Here is a 9,625-nt window from a genome sequence, read left to right on the forward strand (position 1 = left end):
AAGTATGGTCCCTAGTGGAAAGACCCATGCAAAATGTTATAGGAACCAAGTGGGTCTTCCGCAATAAGCAAGATAAAAATGGGATCGTGACAAGGAACAAGGCACGATGGATTGCTCAAGGCTTCACATAATAGAAGGTTTGGATTTTGGTGAGACTTATGCTCCCGTAGCTAGGCTTGAGTCAATTCGTATATTACTTACCTATGCTACTCACCATGATTTCAAGCTATACCAAATGAATGTGAAGAGCGATTTTCTAAATGGGTCAATCTCCGAATTGGTGTATATGGAGCAACCACCCAGATTTGAAGATCTCAAGTGTCTTAACCATGTATACAAACTCCATAAGACGCTCTATGGGTTTAAGCAACCATCTAAAGCATGATATGAATGCCTTAGGGATTTTTTTTATTAAAAAGGGTTTTCAAATAGGCAAAATTGATTCTACTCTCTTCACTAAAAATATTGATAATGATTCATTTGTTTGCAAATATATGTCGATAATATTATATTTGGTTCTACTAATAAAAATTTTATGAAGAGTTTAGTAGGATTATAACGAAGAGGTTTGAGATATCGATGCTGGTAGAGTTGAAGTTCTTCCTAGAATTTTAAATCAAACAACTTAAGAAAGAGACATTCTTATGTCAAACTAAGTACATCAAGGATAAGCTCAATAAATTTGACATGGAGAATGCCAAGCCAATCAAGACTCTTATGCAAGCAAATGCACATCTCGATCTCGATGAAGAAGGCAAGGCTGTGGACCAAAATGTGTATGGCTCCATAATTGATTCTTTACTTTATCTTTGTGCATCTAGGTCTAATATAATCTTTAGTGTGTGCAAGATTTCAAGTCGCTCTAAAAGAGTGTCATTTTATAGCTGTTAAAAGAATTCTTATATATTTGGTTCATACCCCTTACCTTGGCTTATGGTATCATAAAGGTTCAACCTTTGACCTTATCGGCTATTTGGATTCCGATTATGCTAGTTGCAAAGTAGATAGAAAGAGTACCTTAGTGACTCACCAATTCTTGGGTAGTTCATTTGTCTCTTAGTCCTCAAAGAAACAAAATTTCGTAACCCTATCCACCGCTGAGGCCGAGTATGTTGCAATAGGTGCTTGTTGTGCTCAACTACTTTGGATGAAGCAAACCTTGAGAGACTATGGTTATAACATGACCAAAGTTCCACTTTTGTGTGATAATGAGAGTGCAATAAAAATAGCGAACAATCACGTGTAACACTCAATAACTAAACATATAGACATCCGACACCATTTCTTGAGAGACCCCTTAACCGAAGGGGTTATTGATATTCGTCATGTGAGAACCAAAAAATAACTAGCCAGTATTCTCACCAAGCAACTAGGCGGGCGAAGTTTCTGTGAGTTGAGAAGGGAGCTAAATATCCTAGATTCTCGTAACGTGGCTTGACTTGTTGCATACAATTGCTTGTTGTAGATTTCTAGCTTTTATAGATAGGAGTTTCTAAAAAGGTAGCCTTAGAGTTGTGCTTTTTAATAAAAATTTGGATCTTTGATCACATCATGTCACTTGTGATTATAGTTTTGATTAGTCGATTGCTGGCTAATCATAAGTGGTATGACCTCTGATGTGCATCAAAACACATCTCTCTTAATTCCTTGTAATCTATCTCTTACTTCCTATTGGACAAAGTGCAGAGAGTCCGCAAAATTCTATGAAGACTTCGCTTAATTCTGCAAAGACTCCACAGTTTGATGGTTTTTCACTCCTTTTAACCTACCTGTTGGGTTAAAACTTCTCTCCCCCCCCCCCCAATAGTCATTCAATCTTCTCCAAGGTGCCTCCCTCTCATGCTCTCACTCTCTTCCCAAGTTCTTCCACTCAAATCTCAATATCCGGTGATTTGAAATCCCAATCTTTAGAGACTCCACATATGCATCAAGACCAGATCTCCTAGTGCGGATTCTCCGTAAAGTTCAACGAATAGACCTCAAATTCACCTCTTTTCTCTCTCTCTCTCAAGGTACAAATCAATTTTTTGCCTGATCTCCTCATTGGATTCTCTAGAGTGATATTCCTTTGGTAGATATCCTTCTTAGGTGTCTATGATTCCATATATCTAGTGGCATTTGTATCCCTCGGTGAAATCTTTCAAAAGTGCTTTAGGGTTTGGTATGTGATCTGCGGAGAGTCTGCATATGTGCGGAGACTCCGCACATTTGTAGAGGGCACGTAAATTTTTACTGAGACTCCGCAGCCTACAGAACAAAGTATAAACCTTGCTTTCATTCCTTAATCTTGTTCCAACCTATAGCTTATGCGCCCTCTTTATCTTTTAGTCATGATGAAACATCCAGATCCAAGGAATCTGGCAACACAAGCTCGCACCTAGCGCCACCATGATCCTTGAGCTCAACATTATGGACCTCCTCCCTTCGATTAGTCGTATGAAGACATTGTCACTTTTAGGATAGGAGAATAGCTAGGTGAAGGCGGTAGTTCTCGCACAATGAGAGGTCGTGTTAAAATTGCCATAAGAAAGCAAACGGTCAAGCGAGGTGGAAGAAGCGACAGTCAAGGTATTCACATTGAAGAGCCTCATTATGGTGATGATGTTGCTACTGTTGTTGCTAGAAGAGCTAGTGGTCACAAGACCCAAGTAGAAAGAGATGAAGAATGGTTGGGAAAGCGGATTGATCAAAGGTTGCGTCTGCATACTCCTCCACATATTGATCTCAACTTTGGAAGAGATCAAGTGGCTTACAATGAATTTCCTACGATGCACACTCCCCAAGTTGATGAACCTTATGATCCTCGACTAGCAAAAAGCTACAAGAATCAAAGACTAGTGGTCCAGAAGGAAAGGAAAAATGATCCATACTTGTGGCCAAGAGATGAGTCTTTGGATGGACAGTTTTAGTGTCAATTTCATTTTGATTTCTATCTATCTGTCATCCACCAAAGCAAGATCAAGCCCATTATCCCTATGCAATATGTCGATTAGAAATACATGGAAGATGCCAATGGTCCCATATTTGATGAAGTCATCGATGCTTGCATGGAGAAAGGAATAAAAGATGTCATGGTTTTCAAGTATAATTAGAATAAAGAAATCATTGCTCAATTCTATGCCTCATTCTTTTTCAATGTCCGCAAGGACGAGATTCATTGGACAAAACTTGGAATTTACTATTGCATAGACTATATGACTTTTTCTCATCTTCTTGCTCTTGTATCACAGGACCATGAACATGGTACAATTTTTGTTGAGAAGAAGATCAAGGAATATGACTTGGGTGAAATTTATGAGGATCCTAGAATGGTCGATGTCTCCACTCATGGTTTGAAGCCATATTATCACTATCTAAATCTTCTTTTTTGCCAAAACATCAATCCAAAGAAGGGACATGGGACTAATCTCCATGGCATTTCAAGGAACATTCTTCTTAGAATGGCACTGGGTAGAAGACCCTTTAGTGTTAGTGATTTCATTTGGGTCGAGCTTTGTGACACCATGGATGATGCAAGAAAAAGTCTTTCATATGCTCCGTACATCATATATATCATTGAGAAAGTTAGAAAGATATATTTTCTAAAGGATTGCATTCACGAGTCCTATCGTGTGAAAAAAAAGACATCATCTAGGCTATCTCGTGTTGCAAGCTCATCCCGTGCAATCCCACCTCTATCTCGTGCATCTTCCTCTTCGCATTCTCGTGGTGGTGGCTCTTATGGTCGTGGCAAGTACATCAAGAATGAGCTTCGATCAATCTTCACTATGTGTAAGTACAATGCCACAAAAGTAAATGAGCTAAGAAGAGAAATAAAGGAAATCAAGGGACCTTTTAGATCTTCCTACTTCCCATCATCAAGAAGTGCTCGATTTTGGTGATTCGTTTGCCATGTGGAAGGCAGCAGATCCAAAAAAGGAAGAATAAGAGGTTCCTCCTCTAGCTCCCTCTCTCATCATACTCGTTCTGCTTATGGTGAGATAGAAAAGAAGAAAGCGAACAAGAGGGCGAGTATCAAGAAGATGGTGATAATAATGATGGCGATAAGTGTAACACCTTGGTTTTAGAATTTGCAACTTTTTAAATTTTTTGAAGATTATTAAACAACTTCACCAGTAGAATATATTAAAACCTATTTTCATAAATAATCAATCAATATAAGTCTTTTTTGTGTGCATTGCATGCTAAGTTTTGCTAAGAGCTAGTTAAATGCATACGTCAGGAAGGACAATCCAACAGTCAAGCTACTGGTGCTTGGTGTCTTGCGAGCACGTTTGGATGCCTCCGCGATAGACGGACAATCCGCCAGTCTCTTCCCCCCTTGCATCGGCACTTGGCCGGCGGCAGCCTGACCACTCTCGGTCTGGTCAGGGTGCGCCTGGATAGAACGAGACTGGTCTGGGCGTGCCTGGTCAGAGCGAGTCTAGTCGGGGCGATGCTGGTCGACCCTCTGCTGACCGGCACCACTCATAAAACCGTCGCCCTCGGTCGCTACCTGACTCTGAGAAGTCTGGTCACCTCCTCGACTAGCTGGGCCGATATCGTGACCAGATGGGTGGCTGGTTGGAGCGGCGTTGGGAGGCGGAGAATGCATGCTGGTAGCAAGGTCAACTTCCCAAGTTGTTTTCGTGATCTCGTCGATTATCATACGCAAGACGTCGACCTCGGGAAGACCCTACGGTGATGCAAACCTTGAAACCCTGACCCAGGAAAAGGCTTGAAGATGAAAGTTCTGAGAAAAGGCCAAACATACCAATTTGAACCAAGCCCTCTCCGACAGGGAGAGATCACACAATGGAGGAGAGCCTCGCGGGGGGCCATCCTTCCTCGGGGGCTGCCGCCATGAGGAATTTGACCCGCAACTCGATGGCCTCGTCAAAGAGATCTGGATACGAGGGATACTTAAGACACCACACGAATAAACAAAGAGCACTATGGAAACGGTTACGATATTACCTAAAGAACTCTTCCTGGTGACATCGTCGCTGCCGGTGTACATATATGTCGAATGTGCTCTTTTCTGCAAAGGGCACAACCGGCGCTTGATGACATCACAAACAAAATCTGATCCTGTCAGCCTAGCGTTCGCAAGGTTCTAGACCCGGGTTGCGAGGCTCAATAGCTCCGGAGTGGTCACGGGGGAGTTCCCCCAGCTCTCGAAGACCTGTGTCGGTCTGTTATGCACAAGGATGTGGTCCAAGGAATCCTCCGTCTTGAGGTAAAACCATTCTTCCCTCCAGCCCGACCACAATGAATTAAGGCCCATCTCAAGGTAGTAGCCCATGATGCCATTGCAAAGGCGAAATCTGCAGTTCCCAGTGACTGGCACGATCTGCAACCTAGCTTGTAAAAATACCTGAAGAGATCGAGGGATGGCTCGACCCCAATGAAGTTCTCGCACATGCGAGCAAAGATGCTCATCATGACGATGGAATTGGGATTGAGGTAGAGGTGGCAAATATCATAGAAGGAGATGACAATGGTGAATAATTCGAAAAAGGACGGCATAAGGCCAGCCAAAAAGAAAGAGGCAAATATCACAATCTCCCCTTATGGGGAGCAAGCACATCCTCCCCCGGATGGTACCCCGAAGAAAGGCAGCGAGGGAGTAGACAATTGTCGTACATCTGCTTCAGCTTCACCGCAGTGCACCTGGACTTGAAAAAATCTAGCTCTTTACCAGTGCGCGGTGCCATTTGAAGGTGGTAGGGGTAGCTGCGGGGATACGAGTGGAGATGGAGATGATCGACTCAAGCACAAGGGCTTGGAGGCTGGGGGGTGGCGAAAGACTTCGTGGGAAAGTTTTTGGTTTCCAATTTATAGAGCCAAAATGATATCCCAACCGCCGCGTGGAGCTCAGGCATCTCGAAATTCGAAAGGCCACGCTTTGGGGGCTGAAATTCCCTCAGGTCCGATGAAAATCAATGTCCCTCTCCCACTATGTTTCTCTCTCTTTGTGGAAGTTTAAAACCTCCTCTCGAGATGCAGTTTTATAGGCCCACTACAAAAGTGGACTGCGTTGATGGCTACTTTCAAGGTGAACTCATGTTGACCTGGGACCTAGATTGTATGACTAGGTCCACCTGCGACCACACAATAAACCGCTCAGACCACCACATTTACATGAGGATCTTGGGGGCTACTGTTGGTTTATAGAATAGGGGGTCCTCGTTCCGAGAGCCACAACCAACCAATACTAGTTAGCAGAAGATTTTTTTTTTCTGGATCACGATCCCACCGAGTGACTAGTTCGCGCCTTCACGACCAGGACCCTTACCACATAAGGAGATCTCGCGACCAGCCTTCGCTGGTCGCGGGACAGGTACTCACAAATCAGTCCATTCTTATTAAATGCTTTCCACTCAAGTATTTTTTCTTTCCTAGACACTCCTCCCACGGACAGGTCGTGGCCGGTGCAGATGTGTCATGCGCCATCCCGTAGCAGACGCGTGAGCATGTCAGGCTGCTTCATAAGCACCCGTGCGAGACCGATGATGGGTCAGGGCAGACTGGCTGGCCGGGGTGAGATAAGCGTGGAGATGTCCAATAGATGGGATGGGCTTGACAACTTCATCAGGGCAAAAAGGGCACATGCGCCGCCCATTATAATAGCCTAAGGGTGAAAGGTTTAGAGGGGATGGGTCGATTGCTTTTGGGTCCATTTGTAAGTTCTCCTTCTCTTGTATATAAAGAGGAGAATGAGCCTAGCATGAAGAGGGAACTCATCTGTAGCCAGTTCAAAAACACTGATAACAAAATACACAAAACGTAGGGTTGTTATCCTTCGAAAGATCTAAACCTAAATAACCCCTGTATTCTTGAATTCATCACAAACACACGCACACCACAAATGTTATCTACCTATCGATCCATACACCTCGGAATCACTATTAGAGACTAACCCGTTGATACGGTCAAGAAGTGGGGGAAGCATGTAACTCACTTGCATGGCTCGAGGCGTGCGGGGAGGCAGCTGCGGAGGGCAGGTTGTTGTGCGTGGTGAGCAGTAGGTTTTGGTGGATCAAGAGCCCATTGTTGTTCACACATGACGTCCCCGCCGCCTACACCGTTGCCAGAGCAGAAGCATCACCCTGCCTCGGCCCCTGGGCGGACGACGGCGGCAAAGATGCAGGTGAGATGGGAAAGGGAGTTGAGGCCAGAGGCGCCGCGAGGTGGATTAGATCGTCTGAGAAGCAGCGCCGGCTCATACTCCATGGCTCGATCGGCTCTAGAGGTGGCAGCCTCAGCTGGTTTGGCTGTCTTTGAGATGGGTTCCTAGGACATGTGGAGGGAATCAAGCAGGTGCTGCAGAACTCATGCTACGCAGCAGGGGTGCAGAGAATTTTTTCCATATATAATTCATGTGAAACCCCCGATAAGAAATAAACTATATATTCATCGTAGTTGCGCTCAAAGGCTTTTAGATGCATGTGAAAAAGAAGAGAAAAGAGGATATCATTCCCTTCTTCAAACTACTACCTCCGTTTTTATTTATTTGTCACGGGCTATTTATTGTAGCAATTTTGACCTTACATTTTTAAAAAAAAATTATGAATACTTAAATACATAATACTAATGATATACATTTTACAACAAATCTAATGATACGAAAGTTTTAGATATCTATAATTTTCTGTAAAAAAATGTAAGTCAAAATTGATACAGGAAAAAAAACTGATGTCAAGTAAATAAAAACGAATGTGGTATAATATAACATACTAGGTCCGTTTACTTTGTTTGACTTATATAATATACTAGATAGGGAGGTGCGCTCCGCCACACCGTTCATGCTTGGTCCGTTGGTGTGCGTAGGTTTTTAGAGCTTTTAAAGCATGCGACTGCTTGGCAAAGTTAGATAGTATGGTGTCGAAATTTCTTAGGGCATTAACCAAAACTCTGCACTCCGTATGCACCATAGAAATTGTATCGCAGACTGCCTGTATGCACCTAGAATAAAATAAGAAAAGGAATTGTCGAGATAGATAGTATAAGAGAACTTGCAAGGCAAGAGATAAATATTCCAGGAAACAATTTGGAGGGATGGTAAGCCATGGATAGCTTTTACAGTGATTCGGGTGGGCAATCCAGCAGTAAAAAAAAATGCTATGCAAACACCATTCTAATCTAAAGGTTAAAAAAAAAAGAGGGATGCCAAATGGTGGCTGTTTGATAGCAAATGCAGGTGAGCAATAGCACTTTGTTGCATGAACAGTTACCGAACCCCTGTTCTTGCAGATCTTACATAATTCAATTAGTATCTGGCTATCAGGTATATATAGCTGGAAACACTGATACACCAGTCTCCGGAAAATTCACCATGAAATCCTTTACATGATTGCATTAAGTGAGCTGTCATGATAGCATCGGTAGGTTCAGCGTCTACAGTAGATCCAATGGTACGCACCCAGTACTGACCAAAAGAAGAAGGAGGAGGTTCGATTAGAAAGCAGGAGCAAAAACAATAGCTTATACATTTTAAGTAAAGACAAATGAATCATGATCCATGATCCAGGTTTGGTAAAAAACAAAACAAAACTGAAGACATACTGCAAAGGCTGCATTCACATACATAAGCTGTCAAGGGCGTCGGGGTTTAGGGTAGCTGGACCTCGGCTACGTAACTCGTAGCCTCGATCGGTAATGGCGTGGGGCAGGTTCCCTTGCCGCCCTATGGTGAAGGGGGGAGATTAGGAAGAAGAAGGGAGATTGGAGAGTAAATTGTTATTCCTTAATCCCAACCGAGTGCGTTACACTGGATAAAAAGGCTCACTAACAACTTGTAGATGGAAATCTCCTAAATTCTAGGCTTGACTGAAGCCTGGTTGAGATTGGAAACCTGCATGGCTGCTGACTGCATGCGCAGCGCGCTCCTGGCCGCGTCCCTTGCGCGGGTCCGACGCTGGTACTGCTTGCCCCACATGACATCTCTCCCCCCCTCGATGAGCAGCTCGTCCTCGAGCTGGAAAGACGGGTAGAGGTCGATGAAGCTATCGACGTCCTCCCAAGTTGCTGATGCCGCAGGTTCTCCCTTCCAGTGGATGAGCACCTGGCGGACACCCCGGGCTAGACGGGCGCGTGTAGCACGCTCTGGTTCCGGCACAGCAGCGCCGTTGTGGGTAGCTGTCAGGGGCAGTGTTGCTGCCGGCGGGGTACCGACGAACTTCTTCAGGAGGCCCACATGGAAGACGTTGTGGAGGCGGGCGCGCGGTGGAAGGTCGAGGCGGTAGGCGGCGTCGTTGATGACCTCGATGACGCGGTACGGCCCATAGAAGCGAGGCTTGAGCTTCCCCTTCGATGGTACCTGGAGGGAGGGCGGGGCGCGGTGGCGAAGGCGAAGCCACACCCAGTCGCCAACAGCATAGCGGACCTCACGGTGGTTCTTGTCATAGTGGCGCTTGTAGATTGCCTGCACTTGCTCGAGGCGGTAGCGGACGTCGGTGAGGAGTTCATCCCTGTCCGCCATGCTTTTGGCCACCGCCGCCACGCGCGTCTCACCGGGCTCATAGGAGCGGATGGAAGGGGGGTCACGGCCGTAGACGATCTTGAACGGCGTGTCCTTGAGGGCGGACTGGTAGGCGGTGTTGTAGACGTATTCCGCCCATGGCAACCAGCGCAGCCACTGGCG

Source organism: Phragmites australis, chromosome 7 (genome assembly GCF_958298935.1).
Source record: "Phragmites australis chromosome 7, lpPhrAust1.1, whole genome shotgun sequence".
NCBI classification, from domain to species: Eukaryota; Viridiplantae; Streptophyta; class Magnoliopsida; order Poales; family Poaceae; genus Phragmites; species Phragmites australis.